Here is a 12418-nt window from a genome sequence, read left to right as displayed (position 1 = left end):
GCCACGCAAGTTTATTATTTGTCATACCCGTGCCAAACCGACAGCCGTCTTAAGGGTTGGGATGTTGTGTACAAGGTATCGCCACACGGTAAACTACCTGTACCAAACAATGAAGATTACAATATAGACCCCAACACGTACGAAGGAGAGTTATTCCAAGAAGATGGGGTCGAAGGGAGTTTTGTGATAGATTTAACCGAAGCGATCGGAATGGAAGTAGACAACGAGAGGGTTGCTGCAGAGGACAGTGGAGACGAGGTTCAGAATGTGAAGGACTTAGAATTACTTCAACATTACAGTTAGCTAATGACAGTGATAACGACATTCCTCCTTCGGAGCACGGGCTTGACTATATCGACACGCGTGATAGTGATGATGAGACTTATGATCCAGCTAATCCCGATCATGATGATTATTTCTAATACATGTATGATTCGTACCAATTTAGTTATAATTTAATTATAATTTGCATATCTTTGTAATTATGTTTTGTTTGTCTATGCTGACTGGTTTACTCTTTTTAATTGCAGGTCATTGAGCAATGGTGGGTGGTATGAGGAAGCTCACGTTGATTTGCGAGAGACTGGCCGCGTCAGGGACTGGTTCAGGGTCAGGGTCACGTTCAGGGAGCGGTTGAGGGAGGCGTCGAGGCAGGCCTCGACGTAGGGTTGAGGAGGAGGAGGAGGAGGAGGAGGAGGTGGTCCAAAGGCCTCGAGGGAAGGGTAAAGCGGCGAGGCCCCCGTCGCCTCAACCTGAGGTGGAGGAGGAGGAGGAGGAGGAGGAGGAGGTACCTTCCGTACACGCCTCTGGGGACGACGAGGCGGAGGAGGCGAAGGAGGAGGAGCAGCAGGAGCAGGAGGGGGATGGGGAGGCAGGGGATGCCCAGTCCAAGATATGGTTGCGAGGTCCCTCATCCCTCCCGAAGCGGCCGATACCTGAGCATTTACGCCCGCTGATTAAATCGGTTGGGACCAAGTAAGTAACTTTAAATATTCTTAATAATGTTCTTATGTTGAAAGTTACAAAAACTAATAATTTATATTAATGACTTGTGCAGGAGTTGGATTAAGCTCAGTGGGGGTGACCACAACCGTAAGGCCAACGGGATCCTTGGCCTTTTGTGCAGGGTTCACTTCCCTGGCTTGGTGGTGTAAGCCGGACAGCAGCAGCCGGCCTACACGTGGGACCACTACGTCGCCGCCCCCGACGTCCCTGATCGTCAACAGAGGAGATTCCCCAACATAGCGGAGCGGGTCAAGGCCGAGCTGTGGGTAAGTACTCATCGCACTAAATTGCTCAATACATTACCTACTTTCGACATTCTTGAAATAATAACTGTATACGCGTCTATATGCAGGATTTCTATAGATGCCAGGAGGGATTCGAGGCCAAGGCGAAGGTCGTCTGTGATGTAGCCGCCAAGAAGCTCATGAAGGACATGCATTACGAGGCGCGCATCCAGGCCATCATCGAATTCCACGCTCAATACAGACAGATGAAGGTTAGAAAAGAGGAGGCAAGAACAATGAACCTGACTAAGGACCAATTCATGAGGGTAAGTAAAGAACATTGATACTTACTATTTAAGATTAATTAGACTCATTTTCTTTTTCATATGTCACACGCTTGATGATGTAGGTGCCTCCGTGGTGGTGTCGTGCGCATATGCCGTGCTGGGAGAGGATGGTCGACGTGTGGTTGGAGCCCGGGTGGTTGGAGAACCACCTTGCTTGCCGGCAGCGGCGTTTGCAGATGCCGACTGCACCACACCATCAAGGCAGCCTAAGCCTTGATGAATATAGAGAAAAATGGGTACGCAACTTCAATTCTTTATTCTAACGTTCAGTTCTACATAATTCTTAATCATTTTGTATTTTTTACCGCAGTCGGCGTCACATGATGGCCGACCTTGCTCCCAGCTCAAGGCATGGGTCCTCTCCAAAAAGGGCAAGGCGACGGCCGATATCGATTTCAACCCAGACGACCCGTCCGAGGCGTACAGCCACCCTAGCATACACAGCCGCGTCAGCGAGTATACAAAGATGGCTAGGGAGGTTTACGGGCCAGACTTCGATCGGAGCTCCGAGGACATTGATGGAGAAATTGTGATGAGGGTGGGAGGAGGCAAGAAGCATGGCCGATATTGGATTGGCGACAGTATAATCGACACGGCCTCTACTCCCACTCTCTCCCAGATCCGAGCTAGGAGCACGGACTCGAGCCCGGCGATACGGCCACGACCCACCACTGCACAGTTCCAGATGGAGGCTCTCCAGGTTCTTTCTCTTCCATTCATCGTTCGTTTGTTGTTATACTTTAGCTTTGCATTATAACATTGCAATGAAATATTGTAGGCCCAGGTGGAAGAAGCAAGGAAGAAACAAGAGGAGATGGCGGCGCAGATGGAGGACATGCGGCGGAGGATGGAGGAAGAAAATTGGATTAGGATGGAGCAGATGTTCCAGTACATGCAGAATTTTGCTTTGAGCATGGGTCAGTCTTTGCCTCCGCCACCGCCGATGATGTTCCCTCTGCCTCAGCCACCCACGACTACTCCTGTGAGTCACTTGACACATTGTGCTTTAGATTCAATACTTTAATTTTGACAACTTTAGATGTTAGCTCAGAATGTCCTATCCTATATGCAGAATCAATCGGCGGCTTCGAATAATGAAGATCAAGATTTGTCGCAGTGGTCTCCTTGGCCTCCACGGAACTAGACTTGGTTGTGAACTTGGTTGAAACTAAATTGTGACTTGAACTTGGATTTATGGATTGTTTGGTGCTTATGTTGAATTATGCCTGTGGTGTTTATGAATAATGTTTCTAATGGTGGTTGTGAATTATGCATGTGATTGTTTATTACAAATGCCTGTGATGATGTGTATTGTGAATTGAGAGGGGTCCGTTATACGTGGCAAAACGGGAAAAAAGGGGGGTTCTGGGCACTTTGCCGAGTGTAACACTCGGCAAAGAGGGGCCTTTGCCGAGTGTTTTGGCTTTGACACTCGGCAAACGTGCATTTCCCAGGTTCATGCGCAGGTTGTTTGCCGAGTGCCAGGGACAAGGCACTCGGCAAACACCCCCTGTTTGCCGAGTGTCAGGGGCAAAGACACTCGGCAAACACGCCGGCTTTGCCGAGTGCCCACTCCGTGACACTCGGCAAACAGGGGGTGTTTGCCGAGTGCTTCCCGTCTGGCACTCAGCAAATCCGCCGTTACCCCCGACGCCGTCAGCGCGTATTTCGCCGAGTACATCTTTTCGCCGAGTGCTTTTTGGGCGTCGGCAAAATGTTTGCCGAGTGCTCGCGTTTTGACACTCGGCAAACTAGTCTTTGCCGACACAAAATTTGCCGTGTGCTGTTTGCCGAGTGTTACACTCGGCAAAGCCTTTGCCGAGTGTTTTTGTGTCTTCGCCGAGTGCCTGTGGCACTCGGCAAATTGTATGGTTCCCGTAGTGTCAGCTAATCCCATATGGGTAAATGGAAGTTTATATACGTTCAAGTGTTACTTTTTTTGTTGCTTCTAAAACTCGGTATATGTCACTGGGTGCAGATTCTTTTCATTACACGATCACCTCAAAGCGAGACAGCCAGCTGTCCTGATTTAGAATGAAAAATTAATTACAATATCTAAGGTGAGCTATTGATTTGTTCAGAGATAGTGACCCTTCCCTTATTAAAGTGAGTGAACCTTTCCTCCTGATATATTCCTTTTATTGTATAGTTTGAAGACAAAATATATGTGTTGCTGAACGATTTGTCCTTGTTCAGTACTGAAACCGATGCGGTGCGGGAAAGGTTAACACAGGTATGTTAGTTGATCTTTATATGTTGCATGTGATTATACTATGCTAACCGAGAGGAGGATAGCAATGAGGACAGAGATGATGAGAAGACCGAGGAGAAAGATGATGGGAATATCGAGTTGAAAGCAAATATATCTGTTAGCGCAAAATTGCTAGAATGATTTGATGTATTGTTGGAAAATGTTGCCCCTCAAACCTGTTTCTCGCAGGGCATGCGTGTCTGAATATAAGGCCTATTGATTTTTTTGGACGATCTACCCATGTTAACCACCAGATAAATGATGGCCCATGCGCCCTTATTGCAGTCTGTAAGTGAAATTGGCTTTACTTTCAATTTTTGTATTTTATTTCCTCATGATTTGGATTTATTCTGTTTTTTACCACAGGCAATGTTCTACTGCTCAAGGAGGACATCTTTTTTGAACCACATGAAACTGTGGTGTCAATGGAATATCTACTTAACCTTGTTGTCTCTTTTCTTAAAGAAAGTATGAAAATGCAGGTTCGCAACTCTTGCAAACTCGATTTTGGTTGCATTCATGGCCTTCAGCCTAAGGTTGTGGATATATTTTTTTCAATAGGCCCATTGTTCTGAAATACAAAGAAAGATATGGGATGTGGCGCAGACACTGGCCACAGGGTTTGATGTGGACGTTGTCTTCACCAGGTGATTGTAGTTCTAGATTTCCATATTGGTTCTGTCTCTTTGCTTTGTTGTTCGCGTTGGCTGCTGGCGTTCTGATATTTGCAATTTTGACATTGCAGAACAGATGGTTTTACGATGACACCGGAGTGGTTGCTCCTTGATTGCTTAGATCTCAATCTTCGACATGGTTGGATTGCTGCTGGGGTAAGCAAGTTTATCATGAGCATTGATTATGTCGTTAGTGCAAATTTTCTAATTCAGTCTATTTGTTGTTTGCCACTGGTTAATATTTTAAATAACCATGTGCCAATGCTACAGCTTGGTTTCCCTACAAGAAGACCTCGTTGAAGATGTTCCATGCATTCTGTACTGGAACAATCATTAAAATACTATAGTTAAGGTGAAAACTCAACGTTTGCTGTATTTTATTACTTTAGGAGCTATGTTTAGGTGCCTTCTATTTTTTCCTTTTTGACCCGTTTTGATCTTATGCAGATCAATGGAGTATTACTTTCTTTAGTCATTGATTCAAATTATTTAAGAACTAGTGCAGTTTGGCTGACGCTTCATGAGGTATGCTATTCTGTATTTTTCATAATTTCTTTGTGTGATTGAAATTACCTTGTGACCATTCTTAGCTGTGGTTTGTTAGGTCAACGGTGACGGAGTATATTCGGACAGCAACTTCACATCAATTTATATGGGGCTTGATGCAGCTCCTTCGGTATGTATAACGTGGACAAAAAAAAAATCATTTACTATGTTGGTGATATCAAATATATCTGTACCTGCAATGCTTTGTTATCATCGTGTAATCTTTTCCTTTTCCATTTCTATTTCTATCTGTGATATATGTATGCTGTAGACATAGCCAAATGCAATTTACTCTCCCCATGTACATGAAATTTTATCTTCCTTGCAAGTCATGTTGCCTTTGTTCTTGTTTAAAAATTCATTTTGCATTGAAGAATATTAGCGTTAGTACAATTGATGGTAGCTATAAACAATGCATTTTGTGTTGTTCATTGTTATATTATACTGAGGATTAAATTGTGTGCTCTCTCTTCAGGGTTCTTACTTTGTTACTGAAAGAAGTACTTCCGAAGCATCTACCTCATTCATGAAGCCAGATTCGGAAGGGATTACATCACATGGTGACGGATTATATTTGGACCACAGCTTTACACAATTGTATTCGGGACCGATGCAGCTCTTTTGGTATGCATAACATTGACCATAAAATGAATCATTTTATGCTTTGTTACAATTTTTTACTGGTTGGCGAAATCAAATATATCTCTAATTGCAATGACTTTGTCTCTTTTTTTACTATGTTACCATCACATTTGATTTATAACAGGTCTTCCTTTTTCCATTTCTATTTCTACTGGTGATATCTGTATACTGTATACATACTATTACTGTATACATGAAATCTTATCTTTCTTGCAAGTCATGTCGCGTTTGTTGTTTGAAAGTGCATTTTACATTGAAGAAAATTAGTGTACAATCAGTTGTGGCAATAAGTAATGCATTTTGTCCTCATTGTTGTATTATGCGAAGGCTAAAATTGTGTTTTTTTTTCAGAGAGATAATCTTCATGGCTCTCACTTAGTTCCTAAAACATGGACTCCAAGATCATGTACCTATTCCATGAGACCATATACAGAAGAGGATATATCACATGAAAAGTCTATGCCTGGTCCTCAAATTGTTCCTGAAACAAGGGAAATATCACTCGAGGAGTTTGTTCAGATACCTGGTAATGAGTTCTCTGAATTAAAAACTATATTTGTTGATGGTACTTCCTTGGATGTTGCTAATACTACAAAGATCGGGAGAGTTCTTGGACTTGATTTATTGGAAGAACTTGTTTTTTTCTCATAATGCAGCGTTAAGTTGGAACGGAAACTTTGACTCGAGTATTATATTTGTCATTGATGGAGTCCGTGCGGAAATTCGCTCACCGTACTATGAAAAGTTGTGTGAAGAGGTAAAATCTTCGTCAATTACATTTGTAGGATTGTTGAGCTATTTAGAATAAAAGAGTTTGGTCTGCTAGCATTTTTTACCCATTTCTCCAGTACGCTGTTAAACCCTCCCCGCAGTCCTTCAGTGTGTACCCCACCTTAACTGGATGGCTTCCGACGTCGACTTCATGACTTCTGGGACTGTGTATTGATTACCCTGGCGCTGAGATCCTCATTGGCTAGAGCTGGATTATTTTCTGGAATTTATAGGATACGCCACTTCGCGCTAAAGAAAGTGAGACAAGCTTTGAAAGTTGTATTGACAAGTCATCCTCCCCTTAAAGATGATTGGAGAGTTCCAATTGCTGAAACAGGACATCCAGTCCTCAAAAAGGTTTTACGGTATATATCTGGTATTTTAAATGGTAGCAATGAAAAGGTTCAGGAGGATAAAGGTGCACACATGAAGTTTGGGCTTTATGGACCTGATGTTGGTAGCTTTTCTGTTTTTCCAAGACAAGAAAACGAACATGGAAAGTCTAAGGTGAATATCTATTTGTTTCACTGATTTTCATACCAGAATTATTGCTGTGAAGGAGGATCTTGGACTGGAATGGCAACAAGAGGAGGAGAAAGAACCTTTTCACAAACTTTCAGAGTTGGATCTCATAAGTTGGGGAGTCCTTTCCCGAGAAGAAGTTTGCTGGCAGAATCCCGGGTTCGATCAAGATGTCCATAAGCTCGTTCTCAAAAGAGCTACTGGTTGAGTCAAAGCAATCAGGGTTTTCAAAGAGTGGTTCGTCTCTTTGATATGGATACCAGCTTGTGGTTTCTTCACTAAAGCCGATATAGAAACATCTGAAGTACTCGGCTGTTTTCGTCGGGGTGAATCTGCTGCTAGAAAAAGCTGACACTGCCTCACCAAAGGAGGTGCAATGCCATCTTGATGTTGGGTCATCCTCCGATTCAATATTGGGGAACGTCTTGGTCTCGACTTGTTCCCTGGAGACCTTGCTCATGTATAAGTTAAGCCAGAGGGTGATAAACCACCAGGGACCACCAGGGTTCCCAATCGGCTCTCCGAATGATAGCTTGACAATGATCTGGTGCATCATATAATAAGCTGATCCTAGCAGGTGTTTTCCCAAAGGGACAGTAGAGCCTCTTGCTAGGGCCTCGGCCAGGGCTTGTGTGCTGAAAGAAGGGCCAACTGCTCTGCCGCAGAAGAAGTGCTTCTCTAGCCACATCATCAGAAAAGTTGTGTACTCTCTGTCGCTGATAGGTCCGGTCTTCATATTTTTCTCAATGAAGCCCTTTCACCCACCGATTCCTTTTGTTTCAAGACGATGAGTGGGCTTGACCAGAAAATCAAAGGGTGAGTCACGAGAGGAGACGTCAAGGCCGGTCAGCATCAGGACATTGGCCAAAGTAGGGGTCATGGGCCCGTGGCTGAAGAGGAACGCATTGAGTGCGTCAGACCAGAAGTAAGACGCTGCGATGACCAAAGAATCATTCCTCTCTAGTTGAGATAAGGACAAGTTTATGCAGTGGCCGATTTTCATTTCATCCCAAAGAACTCTCTTGGAGTTGGACATTCTCTGAAACCATTCCCTCCAGCAAGGGGTTTCGTTTGGCCAAGACCTAAATGCACCTGTCCAATGGCTTAGATTCATGGGCGATTGCTTGAAGGGGATCCTGTGGGTTTCCAAGTTGATCAATTCAGTGGGATCTGGATTCCCCATGGGGCCAAGACTGATGAGGCCGGATGCATCTGAGATAGGGATGGTGATCCTATGCCTAAGGTCCTAAGAAGATATAAAGAGAAAGCTAAGAACAGATCTGAAAAAAATATGTGAAACGGTAAAAAGGTGAAAAAGGAAAACAATTCGGGGTATTTACCTCTAGGATGAAGGCCATGGTCGCCGATGGGATCGCCATTGGAATGAACAAGAGTGAGATGATTAGAAGATGAAGGGAGAATCGCCAGAGGGATGTAGCTGGAAGCTGAAAGGGCGCCGGAATGTGGTGGGAGGTGATTCGCCGGAGAAGGAAGGCTTCTGAGTTTGTGGAGAAGAAGTGGCGAAGGATGCAAATATTTAAGGACAGTTCGAGAGAAGGGTAAAGGTGGGATTTTTACCGCGCCGTCTACACGAATTTTGGGAAGAGCGGTTGCTTGCGGGCGCCTAGTTCAAAAGATTGCAATCATCAGAGAGAAGACTGCGGAATGGAAAGGAGCTTTCGTCGCGCCTGCTGTTGCATTTTCTTCGGGGAAGGAGATAGAGTTGAAAAAATTTTGAAGCAAAAGTTGTGTTTTACTACAAAATTGGGGGGCATGTGTTGATGCCAGATTTTGACACGTGCTTGGAATCGGTGTCAAAGGAGAAGAAAGGGGGTCGATGCGGCGAATAGAAGCTACAGTTGGGAATCGGCTGATTAAAGCTACAGTGTTTCGGCCGACTGGCAGAGGGAGTTGATAGAGGCTGGCCGATTGGGGGTCGGGATAGCTTGGCTGGTATGGGCTTGAGGTGGGCCAAGATGAAGATTAGTTGAAAAAAGGAGATTGGCCCGTGGGGGGATAATAACCAACTTCGATACGAGTTGTGTTTGTAAATATTTGTTATCGTTTAAAATTAGAGATAGATTCTAGTCGGTTAAGAAATTGGTTGTAATAGGGTATAAATAGCTTCCTCGTGAGGCTTGTAAATAACAACAATACCAATCAATATAACAAATCTACTTTTTCCTCGTACTTTACTTTCAAGCCAGCGACTTTGCCAAAATATTTTTTCTTTCACGAGTTCGTACGGATTGGCAGGACTGCATCGACACGATCTCCGGCCGATTCTATAAGTTCCACTTATCGAGTAGTATCTAAGCTTTAACTTCGGGCGCATCGCTATTGTTTCATTTAGATTTATTCACCAGTTATTGATATCAACTAAAACTAAAGGTTTTATTTGTTGTTTTAGTTTTATCACCAATTATCCAGCTTGAGATACGAACTGTCGACTTTTTTGTTATTATTTTTATTTATCACAATAGCCGATTAGATGTATTTCAAGTGTTGCTTCGTAGTGTTGTTTAGATTGCACTAGTAGTTTCTTTACGATCGCTACGTGGTCATCGGCTGCTCTATAGCCGGTCACTTACACAGTAAATCGGCCGATTCGCAAATACGCTTTTCAAGGTAGATCGGAAGTTTAGCCAATCGAAACCCCTGGAATTTAATACCTTTCTTTCCTTGTCAATCAATAGGTCAGATTGACTGACACGCCACGCGAACCGCACCAGGGCAATAACCCGAACAGGAGTTGAGCAGATTCTCCCAGGGTAAAATCATTTACTATGTTGGTGATATCAAATATATCTGTACCTGCAATGCTTTGTTATCATCGTGTAATCTTTTCCTTTTCCATTTCTATTTCTATCTGTGATATATGTATGCTGTAGACATAGCCAAATGCAATTTACTCTCCCCATGTACATGAAATTTTATCTTCCTTGCAAGTCATGTTGCCTTTGTTCTTGTTTAAAAATTCATTTTGCATTGAAGAATATTAGCGTTAGTACAATTGATGGTAGCTATAAACAATGCATTTTGTGTTGTTCATTGTTATATTATACTGAGGATTAAATTGTGTGCTCTCTCTTCAGGGTTCTTACTTTGTTACTGAAAGAAGTACTTCCGAAGCATCTACCTCATTCATGAAGCCAGATTCGGAAGGGATTACATCACATGGTGACGGATTATATTTGGACCACAGCTTTACACAATTGTATTCGGGACCGATGCAGCTCTTTTGGTATGCATAACATTGACCATAAAATGAATCATTTTATGCTTTGTTACAATTTTTTACTGGTTGGCGAAATCAAATATATCTCTAATTGCAATGACTTTGTCTCTTTTTTTACTATGTTACCATCACATTTGATTTATAACAGGTCTTCCTTTTTCCATTTCTATTTCTACTGGTGATATCTGTATACTGTATACATACTATTACTGTATACATGAAATCTTATCTTTCTTGCAAGTCATGTCGCGTTTGTTGTTTGAAAGTGCATTTTACATTGAAGAAAATTAGTGTACAATCAGTTGTGGCAATAAGTAATGCATTTTGTCCTCATTGTTGTATTATGCGAAGGCTAAAATTGTGTTTTTTTTTCAGAGAGATAATCTTCATGGCTCTCACTTAGTTCCTAAAACATGGACTCCAAGATCATGTACCTATTCCATGAGACCATATACAGAAGAGGATATATCACATGAAAAGTCTATGCCTGGTCCTCAAATTGTTCCTGAAACAAGGGAAATATCACTCGAGGAGTTTGTTCAGATACCTGGTAATGAGTTCTCTGAATTAAAAACTATATTTGTTGATGGTACTTCCTTGGATGTTGCTAATACTACAAAGATCGGGAGAGTTCTTGGACTTGATTTATTGGAAGAACTTGTTTTTTTCTCATAATGCAGCGTTAAGTTGGAACGGAAACTTTGACTCGAGTATTATATTTGTCATTGATGGAGTCCGTGCGGAAATTCGCTCACCGTACTATGAAAAGTTGTGTGAAGAGGTAAAATCTTCGTCAATTACATTTGTAGGATTGTTGAGCTATTTAGAATAAAAGAGTTTGGTCTGCTAGCATTTTTTACCCATTTCTCCAGTACGCTGTTAAACCCTCCCCGCAGTCCTTCAGTGTGTACCCCACCTTAACTGGATGGCTTCCGACGTCGACTTCATGACTTCTGGGACTGTGTATTGATTACCCTGGCGCTGAGATCCTCATTGGCTAGAGCTGGATTATTTTCTGGAATTTATAGGATACGCCACTTCGCGCTAAAGAAAGTGAGACAAGCTTTGAAAGTTGTATTGACAAGTCATCCTCCCCTTAAAGATGATTGGAGAGTTCCAATTGCTGAAACAGGACATCCAGTCCTCAAAAAGGTTTTACGGTATATATCTGGTATTTTAAATGGTAGCAATGAAAAGGTTCAGGAGGATAAAGGTGCACACATGAAGTTTGGGCTTTATGGACCTGATGTTGGTAGCTTTTCTGTTTTTCCAAGACAAGAAAACGAACATGGAAAGTCTAAGGTGAATATCTATTTGTTTCACTGATTTTCATACCAGAATTATTGTTGGACTGGAATGGCAACAAGAGGAGGAGAAAGAACCTTTTCACAAACTTTCAGAGTTGGATCTCATAAGTTGGGGAGTCCTTTCCCGAGAAGAAGTTTGCTGGCAGAATCCCGGGTTCGATCAAGATGTCCATAAGCTCGTTCTCAAAAGAGCTACTGGTTGAGTCAAAGCAATCAGGGTTTTCAAAGAGTGGTTCGTCTCTTTGATATGGATACCAGCTTGTGGTTTCTTCACTAAAGCCGATATAGAAACATCTGAAGTACTCGGCTGTTTTCGTCGGGGTGAATCTGCTGCTAGAAAAAGCTGACACTGCCTCACCAAAGGAGGTGCAATGCCATCTTGATGTTGGGTCATCCTCCGATTCAATATTGGGGAACGTCTTGGTCTCGACTTGTTCCCTGGAGACCTTGCTCATGTATAAGTTAAGCCAGAGGGTGATAAACCACCAGGGACCACCAGGGTTCCCAATCGGCTCTCCGAATGATAGCTTGACAATGATCTGGTGCATCATATAATAAGCTGATCCTAGCAGGTGTTTTCCCAAAGGGACAGTAGAGCCTCTTGCTAGGGCCTCGGCCAGGGCTTGTGTGCTGAAAGAAGGGCCAACTGCTCTGCCGCAGAAGAAGTGCTTCTCTAGCCACATCATCAGAAAAGTTGTGTACTCTCTGTCGCTGATAGGTCCGGTCTTCATATTTTTCTCAATGAAGCCCTTTCACCCACCGATTCCTTTTGTTTCAAGACGATGAGTGGGCTTGACCAGAAAATCAAAGGGTGAGTCACGAGAGGAGACGTCAAGGCCGGTCAGCATCAGGACATTGGCCAAAGTAGGGGTCATGGGCCCGTGGCTGAAG

General features: G+C 43.1%; 1 long non-coding RNA gene across 1 annotated transcript; it reads left to right on the top strand.

Moving 5' to 3' along the window:
- Positions 1 to 1421: 1421 nt before the first annotated feature.
- Positions 1422 to 1985, top strand: LOC140221989 (uncharacterized). The gene is made up of 3 exons (XR_011897487.1): positions 1422 to 1555; positions 1639 to 1812; positions 1887 to 1985. It is a non-coding gene; the product is annotated as an uncharacterized lncRNA (long non-coding RNA).
- Positions 1986 to 12418: the final 10433 nt, after the last annotated feature.

The sequence above is a fragment of the Setaria viridis genome, chromosome 2 (assembly GCF_005286985.2).
Source record: "Setaria viridis chromosome 2, Setaria_viridis_v4.0, whole genome shotgun sequence".
NCBI lineage: Eukaryota > Viridiplantae > Streptophyta > Magnoliopsida > Poales > Poaceae > Setaria > Setaria viridis.
Note: the sequence above shows the minus strand (reverse complement) of the source record. Positions and strands in the feature narration are given on the sequence as shown.